We start from the raw sequence: 13,748 nt of genomic DNA, 5'->3' as shown, positions 1-13,748 counted from the left end.
TGGAGTGGGAACGGTCAGTGTGGGTAACGGAGAGGGAGGGGTCAGTGTGGGTGTAGGAGAGGGAGCGGTCACTGTGGGTACGGGAGAGGGAGCGGACAGTGCAGTTACGGGAGAGGGAGCGGTCAGCGTGGGAACGGGAGAGGGAGTCGTCAGTGTGGGTAGGGCAGAGGGAGCGGTCAGTGTGGGTCGGGGAGAGGGAACGGTCAGCATGGGTACAGGAGAGGGAGCAGTCAGTGTGGGTAGGGCAGAGGGAGCGGTCAGTGTGGGTAGGGGAGAGGGAGCGGTAGCGTGGGTAGTGGAGAGGAAACGGTCAGTGTGGGTAGGGGAGAGGGAGCGGTCAATGTGGGTACGGGAGAGGGAGCAGTCAGTGTGGGTAGGGGAGAGGGAACGGTCAGTGTGGATACGGGAGAGGGAGCGATCATTGTGGGTATGGGAGAGGGAACGGTCAGTGTGGGTACGGGGGAGGGAGTGGTCAGTGTGCGTAGGGGAGAGGGAGCGGTCAGTGTGGGTAAGGAGGGAGAACTGTCAGTGTGGGTATGGGAGAGGGAACGGTCAGTGTGGATACGGGAGAGGGAACGATAATTGTGGGTATGGGAGAGGGAACGGTCAGTGTGGGTACGGGAGATGGTATGGTCAGTGTGGGTAGGGGAGAGGGAGCATTCAGTGTGGGTACGGAGAGGAAACGGTCACTGTGGGTATGGGAGAGGGAGTGGTCACTGTGGGTAAGGAGTGAGAACTGCCAGTGTGGGTACGGGAGAGGGACCGGTCAGTGTGGGTAAGGAGAGGGAACGCTCAGTGTGGGTACTGGAGAGGGAACGGTCAGTGTGGGTAACAGAGATTGAACGGTCAGTATGTCTATGGGAGAGGGAGCGGTCAGTGAGGGTACGGATGACGGAACGGTCAGTTTGGATACGGGAGAGGGAGTGGTCAGTGTGGTTACGGGAGAAGGAACGTTCAGTTTGGGTAGTGGAGAGGTAGCGGTCAGTGTGGGTACGGGAGAGGAAGCGGTCACTGTGGGTAAGGAGACGGAACGGTCAGTGTGGGTAACGGAGAGGGAGGGGTCAGCGTGGGTGTAGGAGAGGGAGCGGTCACTGTTGGTACGGGAGAGGGAACCGTCAGTGTGGGTAGGGGAGATGGAACGGTCAGCGTGGGTACGGAAGAGGGAGCGATCAGTTTGGGTAGGGGAGAGGGAGAGATCAGTGTGGGTAGGGGAGAGGGAGCGGTCAGTGTGGGTAGGGGAGAGGGAACGGTCAGTGTGGGAATGGGAGAGTGAGTAGTCAGTGTGGGTATTGAGTGGGAACTGTCAGTGTGGGTACGGGAGAAGGAGCGGTCTGTGTGGGTACAGGAGAGGAAGTGGTTTGTGTGGGTAGGGGAGAGGGAGCGATCATTGTGGGTAGGGGAGAGGGAGCCGTCAGTGTGGGTACGGGAGAGGGAACGGTGAGCGTGGGTACGGGAGAGGGAACGGTCACTGTGGATACGAGAGAGGTAGCGGTCAGTGTGGGTACGGAAGAGGGAACCGTCAGTATGGGTACAGGAGAGGGAACGGTCAGTGTGGGTACGGGAGAGGGAGTGGTCAGTGTGGGTACGGGAGATGGAGTGGTCAGTGTGGGTAAGGAGAGGGAACGGTCAGTGTGGGTACGTGAGAGGGAGCGGTCAGCGTGGGTAAGGAGAGGGAACGGTCAGTGTGGGTATGGGAGACGGAACGGTCAGTGTGGGTACGGAAGAGGGAGCGGTCAGTGTGGGTAGTGGAGAGGGAACGGTCAGTGTGGGCACAGGAGAGGGAGTAGTCAGTGTGGGTACGTGAGATGGAGTGGTCAGTGTGGGTAAGGAGAGGTAACGGTCGGTGTGGGCACGGGAGAGGGGGTAGTCAGTGTGGGTAGGGGAGAGGGAACGGTCAGTGTGGGTACGGGAGAAGGAGCGGTCTGTGTGGGTACAGGAGAGGAAGTGGTTTGTGTGGGCAGGGGAGAGGGAGCGGTCAGTGTGGTAGGGCAGAGGGAGCGGTCAGTGTGGGTAGGGGAGAGGGAGTGGGAGCGTGGGTAGGGGAGAGGAAACGGTCAGTGTGGGTACGGGAGAGGGAGCGGTCAGTGTAGGTACGGGAGATGGAACTGTCAATGTCGGTAGGGGAAAGGGAGCGGTGAGTGTGGGTATGGTAGAGGTAACGGTCAGTGCGGGTACGGGAGAGGGAATGGTCAGTGTGGGTACCGGAGAGGGAATGATCAGTGTGGGTAGGGGAGAGGGAGCGGTCAGTGCGGGTACGGGAGAGGAAGCGGTCACTGTGGGTAAGGAGAGGGAACGGTCAGTGTGGGTAACGAAGAGGTAGTGATCAGTGTGGGTGTAGGAGAGGGAGCGGTCACTGTGGGTACGGGAGAGAGAGCAGTCAGTGTGGGTACATGAGAGGGAGCTGTCAGCGTGGGTACGGGAGAGGGAACGGTCAGTGTGGGTACGGGAGAGGGAGTGGTCAGTGTGGGTACGGGAGAGGGAACGTTCAGAGTGGGTTGGGGAGAGGTAGCGGTCAGTGTGGGTACGGGAGAGGAAGCGGTCACTGTGGGTAAGGAGAGGGAACGGTCAGTGTGGGTAACGGAGAGGGAGCGGTCACTGTGGGTACGGGAGAGGAAAGGGACAGTGCAGGTACGGGAGAGGGAACGGTCGGTGTGGGTACGGGAGAGGGAACGGTCAGTGTGGGTACAGGAGAGGGAGAGGTCAGTGTGGGTACGGGAGAGGTAACCGTCAGTGTGGGTTGGGGAGAGGGAACGGTCAGCGTGGGTACGGAAGAGGGAGCCATCAGTTTGGGTAGGGGAGAGGGAGCGGTCAGTGTGGATACCGGAGAGGGAGGGGTCAGTATGGGTACAGGAGGGGACCGGTCAGTATGGGCACGGGAGGGGGAGCGGTCAGTCAGTGTGGGTACAGGAGAGGGGGCAGTCAGAGTGGGCAGAGGAGAGGGAGCGGTCAGTGTGGGTACGGGAGAGGGAACGGTCAGTGTGCGTATGGGAGAGGGAGGGGTCAGTGTGAGTAAGGAGAGGGAACGGTCAGTGTGGGTACGGGAGAAGGAGCGGTTAATGTGGGTACGGGAGAGGAAGCGGTCTGTGTGGGCAGGGGAGAGGGAATGGTCAGTGTGGGTAGGGGAGAGGGAACGGTCAGTGTGGGTACAGGAGAGGGAGTGGTCAGTGTGGGTACAGGAGAGGGGGCAGTCAGAGTAGGCAGAGGAGAGGAGCGGTCAGTGTGGGTACGGGAGAGGAAGCGGTCACTGTGGGTAAGGAGAGGGAACGGTCAGTGTGGGTAACGAAGAGGTAGTGATCAGTGTGGGTGTAGGAGAGGGAGCGGTCACTGTGGGTACGGGAGAGAGAGCAGTCAGTGTGGGTACATGAGAGGGAGCTGTCAGCGTGGGTACGGGAGAGGAGAACGGTCAGGTGTGGGTACGGGAGAGGGAGCGGTCAGTGTGGGTACGGGGAGGGAACGGTCAGTGTGGGTACGGTGGAGAGGGAGTGGTCAGTGTGGGTACGGGGAGGGAACGTTCAGTGTGGGTAGGGGAGAGGTAGCGGTCAGTGTGGGTACGGGAGTGGAAGCGGTCACTGTGGGTAAGGAGAGGGAACGGTCAGTGTGGGTAACAGAGAGGGAGGAGTCAGTGTGGGTGTAGGAGAGGGAGCGGTCACTGTGGGTACGGGAGAGGAAACGGACAGTGCAGGTACGGGAGAGGGAACGGTCGGTGAAGGTACGGGAGAGGGAACGGTCAGTGTGGGTACGGGAGAGGGAGTGGTGGTCAGTGTGGGTAAGGAGAGGGAACGGTCAGTGTGGGTACGGGAGAGGAAACGGACAGTGCAGGTACGGGAGAGGGAACAGTCAGTGTGGGTACGGGAGAGGAAGCGGTCACTGTGGGTAAGGAGAGGGAACGGTCAGTGTGGGTAACGGAGAGGGAGGGGTCAGTGTGGGTGTAGGAGAGGGAGCGGTCACTGTGGGTACGGGAGAGGAAACGGACAGTGCAGGTACGGGAGAGGGAACGGTTGGTGAAGGTACGGGAGAGGGAACGGTCAGTGTGGGTAAGGAGAGGTAACGGTCAGTGTGGGGTACAGGAGAGGGAGAGTTCAGTGTGGGTATGGGAGAGGTAACCGTCAGTGTGAGTTGGGGAGAGGGAACGGTCAGCGTGGGTACGGAAGAGGGAGGGGGTCAGTATGGGTACAGGAGGGGACCGGTCAGTGTGGGTACGGGAGAGGGAATGGTCAGTGTGGGTAAGCAGAGGGAACGGTCAGTGTGGTACAGGAGAGGGAGTGGTCAGTGTGGGCACGGGAGGGGGAGCGGTCCAGTGTGGGTACAGGAGAGGGGGCAGTCAGAGTGGGCAGAGGAGAGGGAGCGGTCAGTGTGGGTACGGGAGAGGGAACGGTCAGTGTGCGTATGGGAGAGGGAGTGGTCAGTGTGGGTAAGGGAGAGGAACGGTCAGTGTGGGTACGGGAGAAGGAGCGGTTAATGTGGGTACGGGAGAGGAAGCGGTCTGTGTGGGTAGGGGAGAGTGAATGGTCAGTGTGGTTAGGGGAGAGGGAGCAGTCAGTGTGGGTACTGGAGAGGGAACGGTCAGTGTGGGTACCACAGAGGGAGCAGTCGGTTTGGGTACAGGAGAGGGAGTGGTCAGTGTGGGTAGGGGAGAGGGGGCAGTCAGTGTGGGTAGGGGAGAGGGAACGGTCCAGTGTGGGTACTGGAGAGGGAACCGTCAGCGTGTGTACGGGAAAGGGAGCGATCATTGTGCGTACGGAGAGGGAACGGTCAGTGTGGGTACGGGAGAGGGAACGGGTCACTGTGGGTACGGAGAGGGAACGGTCAGTGTGGGTACTGGAGAGGGAACGGTCAGTGTGGGTAACAGAGATTGATCGGTCAGTGTGTCTACGGGAGTGGGAGCGGTCAGTGAGGGTACGGATGACGGAACGGTCAGTTTGGATACGGGAGAGGGAGTGGTCAGTGTGGTTACGGGAGAGGGAACGTTCAGTTTGGGTAGTGGAGGTAGCGGTCAGTGTGGGTACGGGAGAGGAAGCGGTCACTGTGGGTAAGGAGAGGGAAAGGTCAGTGTGGGTAACGGAGAGGGAGGGGTCAGCGTGGGTGTAGGAGAGGGAGAGATCAGTGTGGGATAGGGGAGAGGGAATGGTCAGTGTGGGTAGGGGAGAGGGATCGGTCAGTGTGGGAATGGGAGAGTGAGTAATCAGTGTGGGTATTGAGTGGGAACGGTCAGTGTGGGTACGGGAGAAGGAGCGGTCTGTGTGGGTACAGGAGAGGAAGTGGTTTGTGTGGGTAGGGGAGAGGGAGCGATCATTGTGGTTGCGAGAGAGGTAGCGGTCAGTGTGGGTACGGAAGAGGGAACCGTCAGTATGGGTACAGGAGAGGGAACGGTCAGTGTGGGTACGGGAGAGGGAACCGTCAGCGTGTGTACGGGAAAGGGAGCGATCATTGTGCGTACGGGAGAGGGAACGGTCAGTGTGGGTACGGAGAGGGAACGGTCACTGTGGGTACGGGAGAGGGGAACGGTCAGTGTGGGTACTGGAGAGGGAACGGTCAGTGTGGGTATGGGAGAGGGATCGGTCAGTGTGAGTAAGGAGAGGGAATGGGCGAGGGAGTGGTCAGTGTGGGTAGGGGAGAGATAGCGGTCAGTGTGGGTAGGGGAGACGGGAACCGTCAGCGTGGGTACGGGAGAGGGAGGGTTAGTGTGGGTAGGGGAGAGGGAGCGGTCAATGTGGATACGGGAGAGGGAGTGGTCAATGTGGGTATGGAGAGGGAACGGGGAAAGGGAGTGGTCAGTGTGGGTATGGGAGAGGGAGCAGTCAGTGTGGGTATGGGAGAGGGAGCTGTCAGTGTGGGTAGGGAGAGGGGAACGGACAGTGTGGGTACGGGAGAGGGAGTGGTCAGTGTGGGGTATGGACAGGGAACGGGAGAGGGAGTGGTCAGTGTGCGTAGGGGAGAGGGAATGGTCAGTGTGGGTACGGGAGAGGGAAACGGTCAGTGTGGGTAAGGAAAGGGAACGGTCAGTGTGGGTTAGGGGAAAGGGAGCAGTCAGTGTGGGTATGGGAAAGGGAGCGGTCAGTGTGGGTACAAGAGAGGGAGTGGTCAGTGTGGGTAGGGGAGAGGGGGCAGTCAGTGTGGGTAGGGGAGAGGGAACGGTCAGTGTGGGTACGGAGAGGGAACGGTCTGCGTGTGTACGGGAAAGGGAGCGATCATTGTGCGCACGGGAGAGGGAACGGTCAGTGGTGGGTAAGGAGAGGGAACGGTCAGTGTGGGTACGGGAGAGGGAGGGGTCAGTGTGGGTATGGGAGAGGAAACGGTCAGTGTGGGTACCGGAGAGGGAGGGGTCAGTGTGGGTACAGGAGAGGGTCCGGTCAGTGTGGGTACGGGGAGAGGGTCCGGTCAGTGTGGGTACGGGAGAGGGAATGGTCAGTGTGGGTGAGCAGAGGGAACGGTCAGTGTGGGTACAGGAGCGGGAGTGGTCAGTGTGGGCACGGGAGGGGGAGCGGAACAGTGTGGGCACCGGAGAGGGAGTGGTCAGTGTGGGTAAGGAGAGGGAACGGTCAGAGTCGGTAAGGGGGAGGGAGTTGCCAGGGTGAGTATGGGAGAGGGAGCGGTCAGTGTGGGTAAGAAGAGGGAACGGTCAGTGTGGGTACGGGAGAGCGAGCGGTTAGTGTGGGTATGGGAGAGGAATCGGTCAGTGTGGGGTACGGGAGAAGGGAGCGCTCAATGTGAGTACGTGAGAGGGGAGCGGTCAGTGTGGGCACGGGAGCGGAGAACGGTCAGTGTGGGTACGGTAGAGGGAGCGGTCAGTGTGTGTAGGGGAGAGAGAACGGTCAGTGTGGGTACGGGAGAGGAAGCGGTGAGTGTGGGTACGGAAGAGGGAGCGGTCAGTGTGGGTAGGGGAGAGGGGGCAGTCAGTGTGGGTAGGGGAGAGGGAACCGGTCAGTCTGTGTACGGGGAGAGGGAGCAGTCAGTGTGGGTAGGGGAGAGGGAACGGTCAGTGTGGGTACGGGAGAGGAACGGTCAGCGTGTGTACGGGAGAGGGAACGGTCAGTGTGGGTACGGGAGAGGGAACGGTCAGTGTGGGTATGGACAGGGAGCGGTCAGTGTGTGTAGGGGAGAGGCAGCGGTTAGTGTGGGTACGGGAGACGGAGTGGTCAGTGTGGGCACTGGAGGGTGAGCGGTCAGTGCGGGTACGGGAGAGGGGTCAGTCGGTGTGGGCAGAGGAGAGGGAGCAGTCAGTGTGGGTACGGAAAGTAGCGGTTAGTGTGGGTGGGTGTGACGGAGCGGTCAGTGTGGGTACGGGAGAGGGAGTGGTCAGTGTGGGAATGGAAAGGGAATGGGAGAGGGAGTGGTCAGTGTGGGTACGGGAGAGGGAGCGGTCAGTGTGGGTAGGGCAGAGGGAGAGGTCAGTGTGTGTATGGAGAGGGAACGGGAGAGGGAGTGGTCAGTGTGGGTACGGGGGATGGAGCTGTCAGTGTGGGTAGGGGAGAGGGAGCGGTCAGTGTTGGTACGGGAGAGGGAGCAGTCAGTGTCAGTAGGGGAGAGGGAGAAGTCAGTGTGGGTACAGGAGAGGGAGCGGTCAGCGTGGGTACTAGAGAGGGACCGATCAGTGTGGGTACAAGAGAGGGAGTGGTCAGTGTGGGTAGGGGAGAGGGGGCAGTCAGTGTGGGTAGGGGAGAGGGAATGGTCAGTGTGGGTACGGGAGAGGGAACGGTCAGCGTGTGTACGGGAAAGGGAGCGATCATTGTGCGTACGGAGAGGGAACGGTCATTCTGGGTACGGGAGAGGGAACGGTCAATGTGGGTACGGGAGAGGAGCGGTCAGTGTGTGTAGGGGAGAGGGAACGGTCAGTGTGGGGTACCGGAGAGGGAGCGGTCAGCGTGGGTACGGAAGAGAGAGCAGTCAGTGTGGGTACATGAGAGGGAGCTGTCAGCGTGGGTACGGGAGAGGGAACAGTCAGTGTGGGTACGGGAGAGGGAGCGGTCAGTGAGGGTACGGAGAGGGAACGGTCAGTGTGGGTATGGAGAGGGAATGGTCAGTGTGGGTATGGGAGAGGGAACGTTCAGTGTGGGTAGGGGAGAGGGAATGGTCAGTGTGGGTAGGGGAGAGGTAGCGGTCAGTGTGGGTACGGGAGAGGGAACGTTCAGTGTGGGTAGGGGAGAGGGAATGGTCAGTGTGGTTAGGGGGAGAGGTAGCGGTCAGTGTGGGTACGGGAGAGGGAACGTTCAGTGTGGGTAGGGGAGAGGTAGCGGGTCAGTGTGGGTACGGAGTGGGAAGCGGTCACTGTGGGTAAGGAGAGGGAACGGTCAGTGTGGGTAACGAGAGGGAGGGGTCAGTATGGGTACAGGAGGGGACCGGTCAGTGAGGGTACGGGAGAGGGAATGGTCAGTGTGGGTAAGCAGAGGGAACGGTCAGTGTGGGTACAGGAGAGAGAGTGGTCAGTGTGGGTATGGAGTGGGAACGATCAGTGTGGGGAAACGGAGAGGGAGGGGTCAGTGTGGGTGTAGGAGAGGGAGCGGTCACTGTGGGTACGGGAGAGGAGCGGACAGTGCAGGTACGGGAGAGGGAGCGGTCAGCGTGGGAACGGGAGCGGGAGTCGTCAGTGTGGGTAGGGCAGAGGGAGCGGTCAGTGTGGGTCGGGAAGAGGGAACGGTCAGCATGGGTACGGGAGAGGAGCAGTCAGTGTTGGGTAGGGCAGAGGGAGCGGTCAGTGTGGGTAGGGGAGAGGGAGCGGTAGCGTGGGTAGGGGAGAGGAAACGGTCAGTGTGGGTAGGGGAGATGGAACGGTCAGCGTGGGTATGGAAGAGGGAGCGATCAGTTTGGGTAGGGGAGAGGAACGATCAGTGTGGGTAGGGAAGAGGGAATGGTCAGTGTGGGTACGTGAGGGGGAGCGGTTAGTGTGGGTAGGTGTGAGGGAGCGGTCAGTGTGGGTACGGGAGAGGGAGTGGTCAGTGTGTGTATGGAGAGGGAACGGGAGAGGGAGTGGTCAGTGTGGGTACGGAGAGGGAACGGTCAGTGTGGGGTACGGGGCAGGGAGCGGTCAGTGTGGGTAGGGGAGAGGGAGCGGTCAGTGTGGTTAGGGGAGAGGAAATGGTCAGTGTGGGTAGGGGAGAGGGAATGGTCAGTGTGGGTAGGTGTGAGGGAGCGGTCAGTGTGGGTACGGGAGAGGGAACGGTCAGTGTGGGTAGGGGAGAGGGAGCAGTCACTGTGGGTAAGGGAGAGGGAACGGTCAGTGTGGGTAACGGAGAGGGAGGGGGTCAGTGTGGGTGTAGGAGAGGGAGCGGTCACTGTGGGTACAGGGAGAGGGAGCGATCATTTTGAGTAAGGGAGAGGTAGCGGTCAGTGTGGGTAACGGGAGAGGAAGCGGTCACTGTGGGTAAGGAGAGGGAGGGGTCAGTGTGGGTATGGGAGAGGAGCGGTCAGTGTGGGTATGGGAGAGGGAACGGTCAGTGTGAGGAAGGAGTGGGTACGGGAGAGGCAGTGGTCAGTGTGGGTAGGGGAGAGGGAGTGGTCAGTGTGGTCGGGGAGAGGGAATAGTCAGCGTGGGTACGGGAGAGGGAGCAGTCAATGTGGGTAGGGCAGAGGGAGCGGTCAGTGTGGGTAGGGGAGAGGGAGCATTAGCGTGGGTAGGGGAGAGGAAACGGTCAGTGTGGGTAGGGGAGAGGGAGCGGTCAATGTGAGTACGGGAGAGGGAGCAGTCAGTGTGGGTAGGGGAGAGGGAACGGTCAGTGTGGGTACGGGACAGGGAGTGGTCAGTGTGGGTATGGAGAGGGAACGGGAAAGTGAGTGGTCAGTGTGGGTAGGGGAGAGGGAACTTTCAGTGTGGGTACGGGAGAGGGAGTGGTCAGTGTGGGTATGGACAGGGAACAGGAGAGGGAGTGGTCAGTGTGGGTAGGGGAGAGGGAACGGTCAGTGTGGGTACGGGAGAAGGAGCGGTCTGTGTGGGTACAGGAGAGGAAGCGGTTTGTGTGGGTAGGGGAGAGGGAGCGATCATTGTGGGTAGGAGAGAGGGAACGGTAAGTGTGGGGTACGGGAGAGGGAACGGTCACTGTGGATGCGAGAGAGGTAGCGGTAGGGGAGAGGGGAGCAGTCAGTGTGGGTACTGGAGAGGGAACGGTCAGCGTGGGTACAGGAGAGGGGCAGTCAGAGTGGGCAGAGGAGAGGGAACGGTCAGTGTGGGTACGGGAGAAGGAGTGGTCAGTGTGGGTACGGGCGAGGAAGTGGTCTGTGTGGGTAGGGGAGAGGGAATGGTCAGTGTGGGTAGGGGAGAGGGAGCGGTCAGTGTTGGTATGGAAGGGAGCGGTCAGTGTCAGTAGGGAGAGGGAGCAGTCAGTGTGGGTACTGGAGAGGGAACGGTCAGTGTGGGTACCGGAGAGGGAGCGGTCAGTGTGGGTACGGGAGAGGGAGCGGTCACTGTGGGTAAGGAGAGGGAAACAGTCAGTGTGGGTACCGGGGAGGGAGGGGTCAGTGTGTGTACAGGAGAGGGACCGGTCAGTGTGAGTACGGGAGAGTGAGCGGTCAGTGTGGGTACGGAGGAGGGAGAAGTCACTGTGGGATGGGGAGAGGGGGCAGTCAGTGTGGGTACGGGGGAGGTAGCGGTCAGTGTGGGTAGGGGAGAGGGAACGGTCAGTGTGGGTACGGGAGAGGGAACGGTAAGAGTGGATGTGGGAGAGGGAGCGAGCATTGTGGGTATGGGTGAGGGAACGGTCAGTGTGGGTACGGGAGAGGGAGCAGTCAGTGTCTGTAGGGGAGAGGGAGCGGTTAGTGTGGGTACGGGAGAGGGAGTGTTCAGTGTGGGTAGGGGAGAGGGTACGGTCAGTGTGGGTACAGGAGAGGGAACAGTAAGTGTGTGTACGGGAGAGGGAGTGGTCAGTGTGGGTAGGGGAGAGGCAGCGGTCAGTGTGGGTACGGGAGAGGGAATGGTCAGTGTGGGACGGGAGTCGAAGCGATCATTGTGGGTAAGGGAGAGAGAGCCGTCAGTGTGGGTACGGGAGAGGGAACGGTCAGTGTGGGTAGGGGAGAGGGAGCAGTCAGTGTGGGTACGGGAGCAGGAACTGTCAGTGTGGGTACGGGAGAGAGCGTCAGTGTGGGTACGGGAGAGTGAGTGGTCACTGTGGGTACGGGAGAGGGACCGGTCAGTGTGGGTACCGGAGAGGGAGGGGTCGGTTTGGGTACAGGAGAGGGAATGGTCAGTGTAGGTACAGGAGAGGGAGTGGTCAGTGTGGGCACGGGAGGGTGAGCGGTCAGTGTGGGCACGGGAGAGGGAGCGGTCAGTGTGGGTAAGGACAGGGAACGGTCAGTGTGGGTAGGGGGGAGGGAGCTGTCAGTGTGGTTAAGGAGAGGGAACGGTCAGTGTGGGTACTGGAGAGGGAACGGTCAGTGAGGGTACGGGAGAGGGAGCGGTCAGTGTGGGTACGGGAGCGGGAACGGTCAGTGTGGGTACGGGAGAGGGAGCGGTCAGTGTACGTACGGGAGCGGGAATGGTCAGTGTGGGTACGGGAGAGGGAGCAATCATTGTAGGTACGGGAGAGGGAATGGTCAGTGTGGGTACGGGAGAGGGAGTGGTCAGTGTGCGTAGGGGAGAGAGAATGGTCAGTGTGGGTACGGGAGAGGGAAAGGTCAGTATGGGTAAGGAGAGGGAACAGTCAGTGTTGGTACGGGAGAAGGAGCGGTCAGTGTGGGTAGGGGAGAGGGAACAGTCAGTGTGGGTACGGGCGAGGGAGCGGTCAGTGTGGGTACGGGAGAGGGAGCGGTCACTGTGGGTAAGGAGAGGAAACTTTCAGTGTGGGTACCGGGGAGGGAGGGGTCAGTGTGTGTACAGGAGAGGGACCGGTCAGTGTGGGTACGGGAGAGTGGCGGTCAGTGTGGGTACGGGGGAGGGAGCGGTCACTGTGGGTTGGGGAGAGGGGGCAGTCAGTGTGGGTACGGGGCAGGGAGCGGTCAGTGTGGGTAGGGGAGAGGGGGCAGTCAGTGTGGGTAGAGGAGAGGAAACGGTCAGTGTGGGTACGGGAGAGGGAACGGTAAGCGTGGGTGCAGGAGAGGGAGCGATCATTGTGGGTACGGGTGAGGGAACGGTCAGTGTGGGTACGGGAGAGGGAGTGGTCAGTGTCTGTAGGGGAGAGGGAGCGGTTAGTGTGGGTGCGGGAGAGGGAGCGGTCACTGTGGGTTGGGGAGGGGGGCAGTCAGTGTGGGTACGGGGGAGGGAGCGGTCAGTGTGGGTAGGGAAGAGGGAGCGGTCAGTGTGGGTACGGGAAAGGGAACGGTCAGTGTGGATACGAGTGAGGGAGCGTTCAGTGTGGGTACGGGAGAGGGAACGGTCAGTGTGCGAAGGGGAGAGGGAGCGTTCAGTGTGGGTAGGGGAGAGGGAGCGGTCAGTGTGGGTATGGGAGAGGGAACAGTCAGTGTGGGTAAGGGAGAGGGAACGGTCAGTGTGATTAAGGAGTGGGAATTGGAGAGGGAGTGGTCAGTGTGGGTAGGGGAGAGGAAATGGTCAGCGTGGGTACGGGAGAGGGAGCGGTCAGTGTGGGTAGGGCAGAGGGAGCGGTCAGTGTGGGTTGGGGAGATGGAGCGGAAGAGTGGGTAGGGGAGAGGAAACGGTCAGTGTGGGTAGGGGAGAGGGAGCAGTCAATGTGGGTACGGGTGAGGGAGCAGTTAGTGTGGGTAGGGGAGAGGGAACGGTCAGTGTGTCTACGGGAGAGGGAGCGGTCAGAGAGGGTACGGGAGACGGAACAGTCAGTTTCGATACGGGAGAGGGAGTGGTCAGTGTGGTTACGGGAGAGGGAACGTTCAGTTTAGGTAGGGGAGAGGTGGCGGTCAGTGTGGGTACTGGAGAAGGAACGGTCAGTGTGGGTAAGGAGAGGGAACGGTGAGTGTGGGTACAGGAGAGGGAACGGTCAGCGTGGGAACGGGAGAGGGAGTGCTCAGTGTGGGTACAGGAGATGGAGTGGTCAGTGTGGGTAAGGAGAGGGAACGGGCAGTGTGGGTACATGAGAGGGAGCGGTCAGCGTGGGTAAGGAGAGGGAACGGTCAGTGTGGGTACGGCAGAGGGAGCGGTCAGTGTGGGTATGGGAGAGCGAGCGGTTAGTGTGGGTATGGGAGAGGAAACGCTCATTGTGGGTACGGGAGAGGGAGTGGTCAGTATGGGTAAGGAGAGGGAGCGGTCAGTGTGGGTACGGGAGAGGGAGCAGTCAGTGTGGGTAGGGGAGAGGGGGCAGTCAGTGTGGATAGGGGAGAGGGAATGGTCAGTGTGGGTACGGGAGAGGGAGCGGTCAGTGTGGGTAGGGGAGAGGGAACGGTCAGTGTGGATACGGGAGAGGGAGTGGTCAGTGTGGGTATGGAGAGGAAACGGGAAAGGGACTGGTCAGTGTTGGTAGGGGAGAGGGAGCAGTCAGTGTTGGTACGGGAGAGGGAGCTGTCAGTGTGGGTACCGGAGAGGGAGCGGTCAGCGTGGGTACGGAAGAGAGAGCAGTCAGTGTGGGTACATGAGAGGGAGCTGTCAGCGTGGGTACGGAAGAGGGAACAGTCAGTGTGGGTACGGGAGAGGGAGCGGTCAGTGAGGGTACGGGAGAGGGAACGGTCAGTGTGGGTACGGGAGAGGGAATGTTCAGTGTGGGTACGGGAGAGGGAACGTTCAGTGTGGGTAGGGGAGAGGGAATGGTCAGTGTGGGTAGGGGAGAGGTAGCGGTCAGTGTGGGTACGGGAGAGGGAACGTTCAGTGTGGGTAGGGGAGAGGGAATGGTCAGTGTGGGTAGGGGAGAGGTTGCGGT

This window comes from Mobula birostris, unplaced genomic scaffold (genome assembly GCF_030028105.1).
Source record: "Mobula birostris isolate sMobBir1 unplaced genomic scaffold, sMobBir1.hap1 scaffold_1119, whole genome shotgun sequence".
Classification (NCBI taxonomy): Eukaryota; Metazoa; Chordata; class Chondrichthyes; order Myliobatiformes; family Myliobatidae; genus Mobula; species Mobula birostris.
The sequence above is the reverse complement of the archived record's forward strand: the minus strand, read 5'-3'. Positions refer to the sequence as shown.